Consider the following 18,481-nt stretch of genomic DNA (forward strand, 5'->3'; position numbering starts at 1 on the left):
TCAGTCTGATGACGATAAGGCTCAGTTGCTAATGGACATGTTTCTGGGAATTTAATATAACCAGTGGAAATAGTCCTTTTCCCCTGGCCCCAGTCAATAGTTTAAAGGGCCCCTAATTTTGAGGTTTTTCCCTTTCCTGTAGTGTGTTGTATGGGTTTTTGTGCATGTAAATGGTCGACAAAGGCTTTAATCCCCAAGTTTCCTGCAGAGGCAGTTTCTCTCCCACACACTCCCCCCCCCCCCCCCTGCCTGAAGTGCCTCCATTGGACTTCCGTAACATAATGACATCACTATCTAACACACGCGATTCTATTGGCTAATGCACCAAACTATTTTATGTGATTATGTGATCGTTGTCAGTCAATAGCCAATGGATACCGATATTGTAATTTGGCCAATGTGTTCTGCCTCTTTTTCTCTCCACACGCACTTGCTTGCATACAACCAAATGTGCTCAAATGTGATGGAGGAACAAGAGTGCTTCCAAAACCACAGTCTTGTCCTGTTGCTTACAGGTTCTGCCTTCATATGGACAATCTGTTCATAGAGATAAGGAATCATGTAGTATGTATTTGCTGTGCTGTAGGTGGTTTGCCCTTAGAGAAACCAGGTTGCCTCGGCCTTATGGAAACATCTTTTAGCTTTTGATAACACCAACAACTGCCTGAGGTTAAAATGCAGCTACGTTAGTAATAGCAGCTTTACAGCTTTTGGCAGATGCTTACAGCTCTGCCTTAAAGGAGAGGTGTCATGCTTTTCCGGTTATTACCCGTCCCCTTGTGTGTTATGAAGGTTTTTATGCATGTAAATGGTGTGCAGAGTCAAAACCCTCAAAGTACACCCTGTAGCGAGGAAAACTCTAACACAGAAAATACCTCCCCAAAACGCCTCGTTGGAGATACGTCATTGTCCATTTGAAATGGACCAATCCGTGGAGCCGTTACATTACGTCGGCGGAGCCGTGACGTTACGTCGGCGGAGCCGTTACGTTAAGCCCCCGCTGATTGGTCCAAATTGACCAATCCACGGACTTCCTCACACACAGGCAGCTCTGCTGATTTCTCCTCCCTGGCTGCAGGCTGATAACAGACAGTTGGGATCGCGGCGAAATTCTCTCTGCAGACCCATTCTCACAGCGTTTATCAACCTTTTTCTTACTCAATATCAAGCCACACTTATTGTTTTTACTTCGGCTGTGACTTTGTGTGTGCTCAGGATGAGTTTGGCTGTGTATCGCTAACAGGGAAACAACACCTCCACGGAGCTCAGCGCGATTCACAACGTCCCGACCAATCAGAGCACACTGTGCTCACAGGGAGGGTGGGGGCTGGAGCTATTGGAGCTACAACGAGCCGTTAAAGGCAGAGAGTGAAATTCAGTGAATACACGTAGTTTACAGAGATGCTGTATGAGAAACCAATGTGAGTTTGGAAAATTGCACAATATAAATCTATTTTAGCATACCTCAACAATGGAATTATGATCAGTGGAAATGGCCATGACACCTCTCCTTAAAGAGGAAAGGCCAAAACTGTGCAATATGGAGGGCCAGGAGCTAGTGCTAACCCTAAGCTTTAGCAACATAGTTCTGTTTGTAAAATGCATTATTGGACGGGAAGGGGTTAGGTGCAGGGCAGTGGTTTACGTTAGCTTCACCAAAACGTTGACATTTTAATTGGAACATGCTAATGTGAAGAGGTTCAGATTCAGAGGAAAAATTGTTTAGCTCTTGACTCTGTGTGTGTGTTTGGTGTGAGAGCACATGCAATTTAATGAGCTTCTTTACACAAGGAGCCCAATAACAGCTGTGAAAATAATTATGTGCAGCAAAACATTGATGTGTGAAATAACAATCACAAACATGCTGTGTAGCCTCGTCGCTAACAGCTCCTTAATTGTCCGCGTTAGCCTCTACCGGGCAGTAGGAAGGACACAATGTCACATCTAATGGCAAAAACAAAGCCTTTACCCGAACAACTCCAGCTGGAGTGGCTCCGTAGCTTTATCAATCCGCGGAAAGAAATATCAGATTGCAACTGACCTCGGCACTGCTGCTCAAAATCCCACTGCCGCCATAAGAGGCTTTACTACAGACTCGAGGCGGGTGAATAGGGATAATTTAATGAAACATTAGACGAGAGCACTCCACAGTCCTTTAACAAATTGCTTTTCTGACTGCCAAGCTCGGCTCAATTTGGATTGCCTGAAGGAAGTGAAAACACAAGAAAAGAAAGAAAGAACACACCTGCAGCGTTCAGAGGTTGGATATAATAGTTCCAGAAAAACAATTGAAATATACAAGAGGAGGCTGTCCTGAAATGGCTTTCCTACAAAGTCTACTTGTGGATTTATGACAACTTTCTGAAGGACAGATTAAGTGTGTTGGGAGGCTGTTGACTTCAGACCAGAGAGAGCAGAAAGCACCCTTCCTCTTATCTACAGCCACCACGGTGCACAAACAGGTGGCTTCTGGGTACTGGCACCTTTTTACTGGCAATGCTAGGTAATTAAAAGCTGTTTTTTTTAAGATGTTGGCAGGGCTCAGGGTGGCATTTGTGTGGCATTGCAAAGGAGATTCACCTCTTTGTGCAAAAAGAGTGACCTTAAGCTCTGGGTTAAAGCCGGCCACTGCGTAAAGCCTTGAATAAGCTTAATTAGAAGAGCCAGGCACATGACTTTAATCTCACATAGAGAGAAAGTCCCAAGATGACACTTAAAGCCAATATGACTATTGTGTCTGAGTGCTGCACAGGCTTGGCTTGGTTATGGTGTGTGTGTGTGTGTGTGTGTGTGTGTGTGTGTGTGTGTGTGTGTGTGTGTGTGTGTGTGTGTGTGTGTGTGTGTGTGTGTGTGTGTGTGTGTGTGTGTGTGTGTGTGTGTGTGTGTGTGTGTGTGTGTGTGTGTGTGTGTGTGTGTGTGTGTGTGTGTGTGTGTGTGTGTGTGTGTGTGTGTATATATGTTTTTTTCAGGAGGGACTTGCATGCATATGTCCCTGTCTGCCTATGCCGGATGTACATTCATGTGCTAATGTGACAATAATTGGGACTCAGGCATATGGCTTCTTGGTGCCTCAGTAATGAGGGCAGAGAAAGGCACATAGCCATGAAGTGTATGTGTCAATTGTACATTGTGGCTTGACTTAGCTGTAAGATAAAGATGTAGCCCTGTTCGGAACACACTGGGGGCATTTAAAAGACGACGGCACATACATTTATGCAAAGATAAGTAACACTGAGACCAATTAAAGGGAAATTATGGAAAACTATCTTTTTGTGACCTTCCATAAATAGGCTCCTGAAAGATAGTATCATTTTAACCAGAAATATTTTTTTCAAGCTAACGTATGCCCTAATACATTTTTTAACTAACGAAGAGTAATGTTCAACAACTATGTTACATTTAGCAATTAAACAAAGATTTCATGTATTGGTTTGAATGTCAATATTTCATATTTTAAGCATTATCATAATAAAAGACTATTAAATCCCATTTGCAAAACATAAACTGCTTACTAATACTGTAAGTATTTAAGCTAATTTGTGTTGCAGCTTGGGTCTTATTTTGGTAGTCATCCGCTGTTATGCTAATAAAAGTACTGAGCTAATTCACTGTTGAGAATCTAAAAATAGATCCAACAGGGCAAAAATAACTGCAAACTAACATATGAGCCACATTTATTTGAAATATAATCCATCTGGTCAACTAGTCATTTGTAAAATTCATAGCCATAGATGATTTGGGACAAGAGGGGATTTTATTAATTTCATCTAAATAAAGTAGAAGCAATTCAGGCTATCTAGCAGGTATACAACATGGCTAATTTACCTTATTGGTGTGCCCTTATGAACCTATTCTTAGCAATGATGATGCGTTGCCACTTCTCAAAAACGATTATCAATGACCAGACACACAATAATGATACCCAAACAATAACATTTCTCCTATTCATTTACGTTAGCAATTCTGTATGGACAGCCCTAAGCACGACTGATAATTGTAAAGTGATTTATGTGAAAACTACACAGCGTGCTTCACACTTAAACAGTATGTGCACTCATTTCTCCACAACATAAAATGAAATGAAGGGGAAATACATTGATGGTAGACTACCTTCTATTGTTATAGATAAACTGTCAAGCTGCCATGAGTTGTCACGTACATTGTTATAATTTAATTTACACTCTATAGGCGTTCCCTTCTGTTGAATGCCTATCATATTTAACCCCCACACATTTAGACAGCTTCATTATTATTATTATTACATTTATTTATTATCATGTAGTTAACATGTGTAGGTGGTATGTTCCTTGAGTGTGTTGTGCACAATATGCTTTTTGATAGACGTGTTGCATTTCATTAATAACAACTGTGAGGAAGTGACTGCTTCTCATTAGCAGTCAGCAGTTTGGTGGTATGTGTCTGCAGTAGTGTCTGTTCCTGGGTGTGCTGTGTGCACCGACGTCAATTGAATGAATTCTCCGACCTTAGCTCTTGATCAAACAGAAGAACCGGTTTTCTCTCCTCCCCTGCTCATTATTCTCCTGCTGTTTCCTCGGTGCATTGTCCGCTGTGCACGGGGACATTGGGACAGAGAGGTTAGAGTTCCCTGTGGCTCGACACTTCATTGAGTTGAGAGTTACTGCCAGGGCACACAACACATCTTTTTGTCATCCCAGGGGAATGATGGGAGGATGGAAGATTGTACGGCATGAGCGGAGTGGCATTCCGATGATCATGTCAAGAAAAACAGCAAGCCGTTGAATGGTTTTCAGATTAAAGCTGATGCTGGACACAACACGAAACAAAGAGCGACATTTCAGAGTTTTGGTACATGGGTAATCATTTAAAGGGGACCTATCATGCAAAATGCACATTTGTACGTCTTTTATACATGAATATGTGTCCTCGGTGTTCCAGGGAACTCACCAAGTGTCAGAAAACACAACCCTCTCTATTTTCCTCCATACCCAAATCTCTAAAAAAGGGGCTGCAACGGATCTGATAAAAACTGATCCAGATTTGAACACGTTACTGACGTCAGGACGGTGGCGCTACGGCTATTGGGCCAACTCTCCACCTATCAGGGGAATGTGGGGTTGGGCCACGGCCGGCCATTGCCGCTCGAAAGCGCTGGAGACGCTGTAGTACATATGCCAGGCCTGTAAGTGGCGCTGTAGTCTGCCACAAAAGCAGCGAAGAAGACTTCCCACGCATGGTTGCCATGGTTGCCCTTCTGTTTATTCTCCGCTGTGGCTCTTTTTCTCCCTCCCCGAGGCAAGCGTTTGCTCCTGCTGCTGTAATTCAATGCAATCCCTCCCCGTCGAGGCAAGCACTGTAATTCTCTCCGGTTAGTCCACCAGCAGATGACAAACACCCACCTCTCCGCATCTTCCAAGGAACGAGGGGACCGTGCGGCAGAGTTTCAGTTAGGTTTTCTTTCGCCGGTCAAGATGTCCGTTAAAGTTCAAATCTTCCGGACAAAATTAGAAAAGTGCCGGTCAAAGGTCTTCTTTGTTATTTATTGAGCTTTAAAACAAATGAATAACGACTCTATATAATAATATAATAAAACACGGAGGACGGAGATCTCCCCCCTCTTCTGACAGGCCAGCAGCTGTTCAGAGCACGCTCCCCTCTCCTGCAGGGGGGCGTGGTCAGCTGCAGCTCACAGAATCAGCCCCCTGCAAAAACAGTGCTGGAAAGAGCAAATGGAGCGAAATGAGACTTGGCTAAAATGCAGGATCTGTTTGGTATTTTGAAAAAAAAACTATATTTATATACTTTATATAGGTATGGCCCTACAATATATTGTTCAAATATAGCATGATAGGTGTCCTTTAAAGGGGATAAGGTCTCCAAATACATAGGTGGTTAAAACATATTTGAACTTAACAACTGGCAAAGAAAAATGTAAACAAATACGAGATACACCTGGGAATAAGGAGAAGATAGGGGCAGGTGGAACTAATCAGAGCGGGGCAGTTTATCATACAGGCTGGAAACACACAAGGGCAGGAAGTGAGGGATCTGTAACAAGAGCTCAACTGTTTAAGTCCTTTCAGTGACACCACATTTCTGCAGCATAGCTGTGGGAATTCAAAATGTTGCCACATGTTGCACATGGTTACCAGGGGAAATCCAGAGCCTCAATTACAATTACGGTGTAAAATGTACACAGAAACATAAACATTTACGATGGAACATATAAATCAGAGTAATGAAGGCATAAGCTACGTACTGTATGTTACGTCCTTTTTTTCTCCTGTCATTTATTTTACTGTTGCTTCAAGATTCTGTATCAATCATAACACTAAATGTCAGAATGACATCACCTTTTGCTAGAACCTGAAAGATGTTCAAATCAAGCAGTGAAGTCTAGTACATTTGAAGCGTGAAATAAAACCCCACATCATGTGCTGTTGTGTCCCGGTAACCCAATATTTTCTGCAAAGTGCTGTCCAAGATGTATTTGGTGGAGATAAGGGCTTTCTGAGTGCCAAGATTCAAGAGCAAATTGTTAATAATAAGAACAAAATTGAGAACAAGGAAAAACGTAATCTAATCCTGGGACCAGAACATGAAAATGAGATTTACGAGTACTGGTTGAGCCATAACCCAAGAGGGTAACTTTGTGAACACAGCTGGCTTTACAGAAGATCTATGAGCAAACACTTGGCTATTGGCTAGTTGTAAATGGTTGTTAGCTTTGCACTGGTGTGACATGATCTGCAAAAACCTCTTAGTATTTGAAAAAAGTCTCCATTTCCCATGGTTAAACCTTTGAATTCCTTTGATCTGTCAGTACTCTCAGGCACACTTTCCACAGATCTGTTGTGGTCATGATCTAAATGAGTCCACAGGCTTTTGTCAGGTAACTCTGACAGGCAGAACATGGAAATGACATTATACCAGTGACGTGCGGTGAGGTTCATGGCTGGTGAGGCACTGACTCTTTCAGAGTCAGATTTACAAATATTATATTTTGACCTTAATCGAAATATTCTGTTATTTTCAAAAGCTTTTTTAGTCTGATGCTTCGATTCATTTTAAACAGACCGTTCAACAAAAGGATACCCAAAATCTAAATATTGGATTGTTCTTTCTTATTAAGATCCCATTTTCATTACAGTTGTGGTCTTACCTTGACTTGAAGATGAAGTCCATGCTATCCTTCTGGACAACAATCTCTATTACTGTTTTGTAAAAGTCCTCCTTATCTTCCTCTAGTTTCAAAAGTCTAGCTTGTTGTTTGCGTCTACCGTCTCTGCGTAGAATTACAGTAGCAACAAGAACCTGTGGGCTCACGTGCGCCCCCTTCAGTGCGGCAGAGGTTATGGCTGCCTCTCCTGGTGCTTTTTTCATTGCCGTTGTACGATGAGACCAGCGAGCCTAAATATCATATATACGTGAAATAAGTTATTTAGAGACTATGGATGGCGAGGATAAATGTAATAAAGGGATCTACAAACATTACATTGGTGACCTACAGTGAGATGGTAACAGGCATGCGCTTAGGGCCCGCTTTCCAGCTAGTTTCTGTGGGGTGACGCATTCTGAGGTGAGGCAGATCTCATCTGTGCCTCACCTTACCCCACAGTAAATGGCTTGAGCGCGCTCACAAAATAAGTGGCCGCGCTAAATTAGTGCCCGCACTCCAGCAAGTTACTGTGGGCTTACGTGAGGCAGAGCACGTCCCTGCCTCACTTTTCATCGCTCCCGTAGCGGATCTCGGCAAATTTGCTGATTTTGACTATAAAAAGCGATTGGAATCATACAGAAATCACATTTACACAAGATCAGTGGAGACATTTTATTATTATTTCGTTTTTCTTTAATTGTTTTTCCGTTACATTGGAGTATGACAGGTGAGGCTCTGCCTCCTCTGCCTCCACTGACTGCACGTCGCTGCATTATACCCTGCATGAATCATCATCAATGTGCTTTGCCTGTATTAAAGTCTTTCCGGTAGCACTCTGGGAAACATACCTTTGATCAAGAAATGGCCAGGAACACATTAAATCCATGAGCAGGTATGTGTATGAGTCAAACACTCAAGAGATGGAGGAGTATGCCTGGATAGACATTTACTCAGTTATAATGCTTGCAGGTCAGGACATGTATGATTCATGTTGAATAGTCTAATGTAAGTATATATACATACCCAGAAAGGGTCTCTTAGGTGGTATTTTGTACTCTGCACAACATTTACAGAGAAGCAGCCGTTGGCAATGAAAATATGATATCTCGCGCTCTGGTACACAAAATAACACGCAAGTAATATAATGAGAATCTATGAAAAACATTGAAGTAAAATATAGGTTTAAGCCCTTAACCTCCCCAAATACATCCGTGACTGCACCAATCTCACCATGGTCAAATCACAAATCAATACTCACCTTTTTACAACTACTTTCAATCTGTAATAAATGTTGTGTTTTATATATTTTATGTGTGTTGTTTTACATGTTATTTTTATGAATTTTAACATGTTAAGTGTCTTTGAGTACCGTGAAAAACGCTCTATAAATAAAATGTTTTATTATTATTATTATTAACCCTATTCGCACTATTGAAGTTTTTGAGAGAAACCCATTAACAAATTGTTAATCTTGTGCCCAGTCATAGGGTTGGCACATCAGTGATATTTTTTTTCTCTTCTTTTGGTTCATTAAGGAAACCTGGTTTGCTTCAGTTCATTCACAGATATATTTTTTTAATGCAGAGTGTTGCTTGGCCAGGGTTCTTTACGCCCAAGGGTAAAATAAGACAATATGGCACATGCAAATGTCTACTAAGTCCCCATTATCCCAAGAAGGTTTATTTCACCTAATAACTTGTTTCTGTATTACCATCAGTGTACCTTATCACTCTGTTGAATTGCTAAAAGTGAATACCTGCTATGGCCCCTTAGAGATACATAAATGTGCTTCCCAGCTGCTCAAAATGGTCCATTGCCACATAATGGTAATTCCCAATCTGTTTTATTGTCAGGCAAGAAAAGGCCTGACTGTCAGGTTGTTCAGAATACCCTTAACCTAATACCCTTCTTTTGTCCTATTGGGGAGATTGGTTAGTCCAGTTCTGATTGGACAACCGTGCAAATATCTGTTATTCTTTATGCAACTATTTCTGTTACTATCTACAGGAACAGCCAGGTGTGACATAATGAATGTTTTCAAGGGTAAATGGCATTCGAATGGCATTGGACAAATCTGTACAAACCAGCTGGTTTCAAGCTTTGCCTGACCTTACGGTTCCACTATTGTTAGTGCAACTAGTTATAACCTTGCTGAAATCTTTTAGGAAGAAAAAACAAGCCAATGTTTAAATGAATAATGTCATTGGTAGATATCCAATAGCATTAAACAACTGACTTCCTTCATTGGACTTCGACCTAGCTGACCTGTTTGACATCCGACTTGTTGTTGAACTGTTTGGTTTGTTGTAACTTGATCTCTCTGCAGATCAAATTCTCTGTCAATATCAATGGAGCTAAAGTAGACTTTATAGACCTACAGCGCATGCTTGATCTCCATATATTGGCAAAGAAAACACTTATCTATTATCCCTCATGAAATGCCTAATGCATAATGCTAATATTGAATATACATACTGAGTAATTAGGCCAGTATACATTAAACAGTTGCCTCCCAGCAACACTTTTTATGACCTAGTTTGTTTCAAGCAAACTGAACTTTGTACTTATGCATTCTCACCTTACGATGGGGAATTCAAAATAGTATTCAGCACAGTTCTCAGTGTAATCTGTGTCAAACAGATAAGACATCCAAACAGACTAACTCCCCTTAGTTGTTCTGAAGTGAAAAGGACCAAGTTTGACAGGTGAAATGCAATGTATTTGACAGCAAAGATGTCTACTAAAAGCAAACTAGTATCTTAAAAGGTATGAGGAAGAAGGAATAAGTAAGTGGAAAGTCCTTGAGAGTTGGTGCATCCTGCAGATTTTCAGCCAACCTTTTTGCTAATGGAGTTGCAGAACCGTCCCCTGTAAAGAGGAGAGGGACGCTCAAATGAGGCAGCGGAATGACAGGCAATAGACTGGAAAATATGAGACAGGCAGAGGGGGATGGACTCAAGCTGATGTGTTTATTTGCCACTGCGGGTTCCCAGCAGAAATCGTTGTGGGCGAATGCATTTGAAGTCCCCAATGCATAAAAAGAAGTCGACACAGCCTGTGTCCTACCATAAAAATATTTAGAAATCATTCACGCCCTCAGATTTTGTGACTGTTGGTCCTGCTTGGTTTCAGAAGTTCAAAGAGGGATTTAGAGCAAGGTTACAATCTTGATGAGTCATGTTCATGAGTAAAATCAATTTTCTTCAGGTTGAGCTTTGTCATTGAGACAACTTTGTGCTACTGTGAAGTCAATGGAGTGATTTTGACAAGTGAGTGGATTCTAAAAGTGCAATTGAGCTAGGTAATAACATAAGGCTTGTGCGAAGAAAAGCATCAAAAGTGAAGTTCCTTTAAAAGTGTCTCACAAACTGTAGTTTGTCACCTTAGTTGATCAGGTACCTGGTCTAGAAAAGCAAATCACAGCCACTAGGGATGAAATGTACGAAACAACTAACCAGCTATTGCTATTCCTGACAGCTTGACGTGCTTGTTTTGTTGGAATTACACAATCAAGTCTTCGTTCAGCAGTGAAACAATCACACAAGGTCATCTGGTAGCAAAATGCAATGTTATTATCTTTTCACTACGCTTTTCAATGAACGAAAGGATGCTTGGTGACGTTCTTGGCTGACCCCACTTAAACTGTTATTCTGTAAGAAAAAAGACACTGTGTGAAACATAAAATCTACCACTGAGGCAGCTTCTTAAAAAAGATACAAGACATAGATAATGTAGAGCATATTTGAAAGCTTGCCAAGATGATTCATTACATTACAACTAACTGCTGAGTCACGTGTCAATCAATTATGAATGGAAACATGTAGCGTTCCTTGTTAACCTTTCAGATTGTGCTAAGAGACAAAGCTGAAAAAGCAAAGTAACACATGCAATACAGCAGTTCTATATTTGTTGATATAGCATTGGCTAGAAAGGCTGAGTCATTGCTTCAGTTGTGCTGCCTTTTGATGCATGTCATCAGGTCCGCCCCTCCCTACAGGCCAATCACGCAGACTGCGTGGGGCCTCACCTCGCGGAGGGGGCCTCAGCTTGCGGAGGGGGCCTCAGCTTGCGGAGGGGGCCTCAGCTTGCGGAGGGTGCTTCGTGGAGGGAGCCTCATCTGAAGCGCAAATGCGGCGCACCTAGTGTAAGCACGCCGCTGCGAGGCTCCACTAGCACCCCCCCCGTCGACGCTCGCGACACAGAGGGCCTCATCATATAACTTTGCGTGGGGCCACAAGTTGGCCAGGGGCGGCCCTGCATGTCATCCCCCTCTCACTCTCCAATATATTTCCCCTGTTTCTATATTAAAGAGCCAACAGATAATCTTAAAATAAAGACAGGAAGAAATGTACATGAAGCAATAGTGGGTTGCAAGTCAAAATTATAATAAAAGTTTAAGGTTCAAAAAGGCTAATGCTAAACTGAAGGTTGAAAAAGTCAAGCTAATAGTAGTTTAAGGGTTACATTTTAATTTATTATCATGTGTATTAAATCATACAATTAAATGATTGTGCTCAGTGACACTCTCCTTTACAAAAGTGACACACATCCCCAGTCAACAATGAAAGAAGACAATATGTACAACATGAGGCTAATGCTAAGTGAGGCTAAGGCTAAGTTTGGAGTGAAAAAGTCAAGCTTATTTATGGTTATGGTTTATGGTTAAATAATAAAGCATTATACTAAATGTTTGAGAAGCTAAGGTTACGTTTGAAGCTGAGTAATCACCTTACAAGTGGGATAATCACTAAAGTTTAGGTTAAGTTATCAACGCTTTGTCTCGAGGCATATTGTCGATAAGACTTCTTAATGTGTATTTGATCTTACTGCCAATTCCTATCATGGATGAAAGTGCATTCATTAAATAAACGTATATACCACTTTCAACACACGTGGTGAATGTTTTGCCGTTTAATGCAAGGTAGTAGCTATGTAAAGTTTTGACTGTATCTTTCTTCTTTTTGTGGGGGGAGTAATCTGCACAGGAAGACACAAAAGAGAGGATGATGGAGGAACCATAACAAAAAATATATATGGTTTCAAATATCTCAGCACTTACACTGTGAAGCTGGTATTTTTAGCCAAGACTTTACTGTTCCCTTGTTGACCGAAGAATATGGTGTTGTCCGGCTCACTGTATGTCTATTCTGTTGGACGATGATACATTATAGCGACTATAGAGGGGCACTTGAAGAAAATGACTTCAAAGGAGCGAGAGAGATAGCAGCTGCCCAATCAGATCTCACTTTAGCAGGATAATAGCATTCAGGTCCCTCAAGGCAGAAAAGAGGATGTGTCATAAATTATAAATTTACTTGAGAAAAGATATGGATGGCGGTGTCATGCAATAATTGGCACAGCACTTAGCTCCAAGTAAAGCTGGCCGGTGGCTGAGTGATGTACGCTGCAGGCACCCACCCCGAAAACACGCCGAAGCGATTTGCAATGTCAGCGTGACACAAAGAGGCGCCCCCAATTATCATGTCGACCCAAGGCGATATGGTTTGGCAACCTCATTTCATGACCTGTACGGCAGCATGGTGGGGAGTAACCGAGATTTCAAGGCGAGAGGAGCTTCCTGAGATGATTGAATGTGCTCCTGGTAATATTCTAATGTCAAAACACACCTGTAATATTAAACTAAAACTGGTGTTACACTGAAATGTACAGCGTTAACCCTTTTCAGATGTGGAGTTGACTTTGGCACACATGATGAATTAAAATGAGAGGGAAAGAAAGAATGCTCACAGCCAGCCACGATGATTCAGATACAAGCGCTCCGATTTACTGGCAGGATCAAAGGTTTTTGACGAAAAAAGGCCTTTGTACTTTCAAAATGTAATGCCTGTACCCAATCCTGACAAGCCGCAATGTTGCTTAACTTTTAGGATCATTCTGTTTTCATTATTTATTTTTCAAACACTCTTTTTTTAGGGGACAGTTACCGAAGTACAACAATAATTCTGGTGTTTAAACCAGACATATACATGTAGGTTTATATGTTGATACAGAATTATTTTCAATCTCAAACCAGTTGATCAAAACCATCACTCTTAAAAGACTGAAAATCCCTTACAGACATACTGTACTTTACCAAGTGGCAACCTCCATGACTAAACGACGTTGACTGAACAACTCTTTTTTAATATTCAGCAGGGGGCGACTAATAGTGTAGAAGTCTACGAAAAAATGATGCTATTTCTCACTTGATGAAGTACTACAGTAATCATTTTCTTAATGAGTTTACGGTCCCATTGGCTTGCTTAAAGACCTTTTCAGTACAGCATGATAACATAGACGCTGAAAAAGGGTTTCCTTAGTGCATGGGTACCTTCTGATTGGCATGTTGATACTAGTTTGGGTGTCACCTGTCTTTTTGTATTAGGGTAACCATGGAATAGTGTGTTTCAGCTTATTTAAAGAAAATCAAAACAAAAATAAGTTTCAAATTCCCCCCTCCCGTTAAAAAATGGCAAAAGTCCAACATTTCAAGATATACACTTTTTTGCTTTTCCAGCTGAGGGTTAAATGAATAGATTAATAACATTGTGTGCATTAATAATGAAGCTGGAAGGGATTTAGCTTAGCTTCTAAAGACTGTATACAGGGGGGAAAAGCCAGTCTGGTTCAGACAAAATAATAATACACTTAGCAGCACCTCTGAAGCGCATAACCATTCGTTTCTGGTTTGTTAAATGTGTACACAAATAGGAACGTAACAGCATGTAATGGCCATTAAAACCCCAGCTTGCTGTTTTACATTTATGTGTGTTAAAATAACTATTGCATTAGATGCAAGCGCTTGCACCCTACCTAATTTAGAAACCCAATTTATAAAAGCTCTTCCAAGCCTTGCTGAATTAAAATCCCTCCTGTATGGCTTTTATAGCCTCAGGGTTGTTCTTTTTCAGGAAAGCCACAGCCACACATTTGTAGTCGCAATTCTCACTGAAATGTGTAGAAACCAGCACTTTGACGACTTTCTCTTTGTTATGCGTCTAACAATTCCTTCGAAATAATGCTACCCTTAGGGAATAGATGTAACTCCAGACCTCAGTCAGGGTTTGGGCGAGACCCAGTGTTCTGTTTTCTCTGAAATGAAAGAAATACAGACCACACATATGTATAAGATCGCTGCCATTGCTCATGCCTCTTCTCATTGTTTTCCTGTAGGTGAAAAAGTGAACAGATGAGGTGGAGGACTTCTTCCTCAGCACACACAGAGACATCACCTTGCAGCGTTCATCCGTGGGAGGAGAGGAAAGACTTGGGACTGTTTGTTGCCCTCAGGAGGAATTCAAGGTCAGTGCAGCACTCTCAAACACACACGCACTCTCAAACACTCTCAAACACACACACACACACACACACACACACACACACACACACACACACACACACACACACACACACACACACACACACACACACACACACACACACACACACACACACACACACACACACACACACACACACACACACACACACACACACACACACACACACACACACACACACACACACACAGGTTTAAGACAAATATTAGGAACAAGGGAGCATCTTCTCTCCTATTGGCTCTGTTTGTACTAAGATGAGTCAAGTGAGTTGATACGATTTTTTGCATGAGCTGCATTGCTTTCATGAACAAACAATTGCCGGTAAATGAAGATTCTGTTAAATATCTAACAGATATTGTTCGATGAAAGAAAAGAGACAATTCCCAAATGTCCTTTTGCTCCATCTGGCCTTTTTCTCTATTTCTCCCTCAATTGAGCTGTTCCTAATAATATGTTTCCTTTTCTTGCGTTGCCTCCTTCCTCCCATGTCCCCTCTTTAAAAATGTCAGATGTCTAAGAAAATCTTTAATCAACGCCTCCAAACAAATGTTGGGCCGTCCAAGGTTTTTTTTTTTTTTTTTTGTTCTGTGAAGTCCTCACACTGGGATGAGTTTGGATTTTAATTGCTTCCCCACAGATTGCTGCCTCACTGAGAAACTGGGTTAATTGCATAAGAAGACAGAGCCACTTGTGACCTTCATTGAATCCTGCCAACTACAGTCACTGCAGCATGTCTAATGCAGGGTTGCATTTACAGGTTATTTAGCCACGTCTATGAACACAACAGGGGATGGCTTGGGTGTCAGGAATGCTTTTTTATGAATGTTGACATGTGTTTCGAAACGATTTCAAAGTGTCAGTCCTGCAAAGTTCTCCTGACAGATTGATGTGTCCTGTACAGCTCCGTTAGCCTACACGTGTCAGTTGGCATATGGAGATGTTTAGTGTTGATCAGGCAGGTTGATTGGGCTGAGTGAATGCAAAGAGGGAATGGAAAGTAAACTTAAAATGTCAAAGATGATCAGTCCATCAATACTTGCTTATTTCAGTCCTTACTTAAAGAAAGTTAGCCAGCTGTTCTCTCTCATACATATTCAGTTAGTGAATGAGGGACAGCTCTTGACGGAATCAATCAAACCTTGAACTCTCTCCAGCCTTCCTTCTTTCTATCCTCCAATCCTTCCTTCATTAGTTACTTTTTTACCTATCTGTGTCATGTGTTCCTTAAGTCCTTCTTTTTGCCTGTACCTTCCTTCCTTTATCTTGTCTTCTTTCCTTCTTCCTTTTACCTTCTCTCTTTGTCATGTCTTTTGTTCATTCTTCCTTCCTGCTTTCCTTCCTTTCTTATAATGTTTTGAACGTTCTTCCCGTCTAACTTTTTTTCCATCCTCCCATTTGTTCTTACTTTCCACCTCTTTGTTTCCTTCCTTTGTTTCTTTCCTCTCTTCCTCATGTTCTTTGTCCGTTATTGTCCCAGTTTGTTTACATTGCTTCTTTCTTCTTTTCCCATCTCGTCCTCATGTTTTTTTCAACCTTCCTTCAATATTTCCTTTCTACCTCTTTTCTTTCCACCTGTCCTTGATTTTCTTAATTTCTTCCTTCTTTTTTCCCTCTGTCTCTTCCCTTTCTTTTCTTCTGTTTCTACTGTCTTTTCATCATGTATTGAGTCTCTTAAGTAATGTATTCCTGCTCTCCCTTGTTTGCTCTTATCCCTTCCTTCCTAACTCCCTTCCTTCATCCCGTCGGTATTACTGTCATCTGTGTTCCTTTTTCCACGCGTCCCATTTTTTCTCTACTGTTATTTATTAGTTTTCTCCTTCCTTCCCTTCTTCCACTTTTACTTCCATATTCCTTCCCTCACCCCTTCCTCCTGTCTGTCCTCTGTTCCTTACCTATTCCCTCATCTCTGTCTGTCGCCCCATGGATTTCCTGGTGAATATGAGGAGCTCACACAGAGCCAATGATAGCTGGAGATGAGGTTAGGACTGACATTCCCCTTAGGACTGGCGCCTGGCACAGAGCCCTTGTAGAATATTCCGCCAAATTACGTGAGAAGCTGCAGATAATAATACCTGTTTTATAGGTTGAGAAACCCAGGGAGCTGTGAAGGACGAGCAGGGTCAGGTGAAAACACACGGGCTGTAAAGTGTGTTTCATTGGCAGGGAGGCCTGGTGTTCAGATATATGAGAAGTGGGTTGATATTGGACTGAAAGAGCATTTGACACACTATGATTATCCCAAATAGTCCTAATTATTTTCAGATATCATTTTTATTTATTCACTGATTCTTGCTAATGGACTGCCACAAGGTATGTTTATGGTGAATAGAGTAAATATGAAGCCTATAGACTGGCAAGCATTTGACATTTATCTGTCGATTACCTTTGTTTTCACTTGAATGTATTCCCTTTAGATTGATGATTCAACAATATTCACTGTATTGACACAAAGGATGCTTTTTGGTAAAGCTTCTGCTAATGAACAAAGTCATGCAAAAATATTGAGGCTGCTAAAATGAACATTCAGAGTTTGACATTCAGACCAATGAATGTTTTATTTTGACTTTCAGATCCATCAGCTGATCAACATAAACCCCCCCCCCCCCCCCAAAAAATGGGACTCGCATTGTTTCATTTACAGTAGGTTTCTTTGTCTGCATTATAATTGACAAATTTAGCAAAAACAATGTTATCCTGCAATTAAATAAGACTATATTCATTACCTATTTGTATTATTAGGTGGTAGTATATTTTTTAAAACAGAACACATCCTTGAAAAACATACTTTTAATGACCTTCAGTAACAATAATCAATGCGTCTTATAATAATATCTATTAGGAATGCAAATGAGGAGTTTATGCAGGAAAGGTAACTTTGGTATTTTTTAACCTTGACTTTTCATCCTATGTTTTCAGTGTCTTACTGAACCAACTACAATGTAATCCTATCAGGGCAATCATGCACTGTAAATGCATGTATGAGTAGGAGAAGAAAGGTGAAATGTGAATGTCCCCCAACAGTCTACACCGATAGAAGCATAGGGACTTGTCCAAAGTAAACCTGAGCCTGCCCTAACTTTGAGCTTTATCGAAAAGGAAAGTCTTAACCATGCTTTTAATTGTGGAGATGGTGTCTGCCTTCCGAAACACCAACTGGAAGCTGGTTCCACAGAAGAGGAGCTTGATAGATGAATGCTCTGGCGCCCATTGTACTTTTGAAGACTCTAGGGAACCATTAACAACTCTTGGAACGTAATAGTGGGGCAGTTGTGTACAAAAGAGGATGTTACCTGGCCAGGGAGCAAGTGCAGAGCAGCTTATACAGGAGTAAAATGATCCTATTTTGTACAGTGTTGAGAGACGTGTTGGTACAGCCTGATAATCAGGAATTACAATAGTCCATGCCTTGAAGTAACAAATGCATGGACTTCAATCAATCAATCAATCAATCAATCAATCAATCAATGTTTATTTATATAGCCCAATATCACAAATGTTACATTTGTCCTAGTGGACTTCACATTTTCATGGTAACACCTTCTTGGATTTCATTTATTTTGGATAGTTCTAGCTTGCCGCTCTATTTGAAGTCTGCATTGGTAATGGTTTCTGGTATGGACAACCCCAAGAAGCATCTGAAGCAGTGGTTGATGAATGCCTGTAGTGTGTTGACTATGATGGCAATTTTCAATGTTTTGATCTGTACAACAGAATGGATTTGATGTTTGAATAAAAAATGTTCAGTTTGGTAATAATGTTGCTCTGAAGCAGTCTACATAATAACTTTAACCCACTGACCCTAACACAAGATATTTTCATCAGTCCCAAATGCCTAATTTGCCAAGTTTTCTTTAGCAAAGGTTTTGAGCTATTTGTCTACACCTCAACTTGTATGCCTCACTAAATAAAGGCCATATCTACCTGCATTTCCCCTGAAAATGACCACTGGCCATACTGTACATTGTGAGCTGCAGAATCGTCCAATATTACCATCACTCCGAGA

General features: G+C 40.9%; 1 protein-coding gene across 2 annotated transcripts in view; it reads left to right on the plus strand.

The window, feature by feature from the left end:
* Positions 1-18,481, plus strand: part of LOC117486642 (leucine-rich repeat and fibronectin type-III domain-containing protein 2) — a 147,304-nt gene that overhangs the window by 45,973 nt on the left and 82,850 nt on the right. The window contains exon 2 of one of the 2 annotated variants that reach the window (XM_034135148.1): positions 14,312-14,440. The gene's annotated coding sequence lies outside the window, so the exon portion shown is untranslated. Of the gene's footprint in view, positions 1-14,311; positions 14,441-18,481 lie in introns of those variants that run through there. The other variant, XM_034135149.1, reaches the window with a different exon arrangement.

This window comes from Trematomus bernacchii, unplaced genomic scaffold (genome assembly GCF_902827165.1).
Source record: "Trematomus bernacchii unplaced genomic scaffold, fTreBer1.1, whole genome shotgun sequence".
Lineage (NCBI taxonomy): Eukaryota > Metazoa > Chordata > Actinopteri > Perciformes > Nototheniidae > Trematomus > Trematomus bernacchii.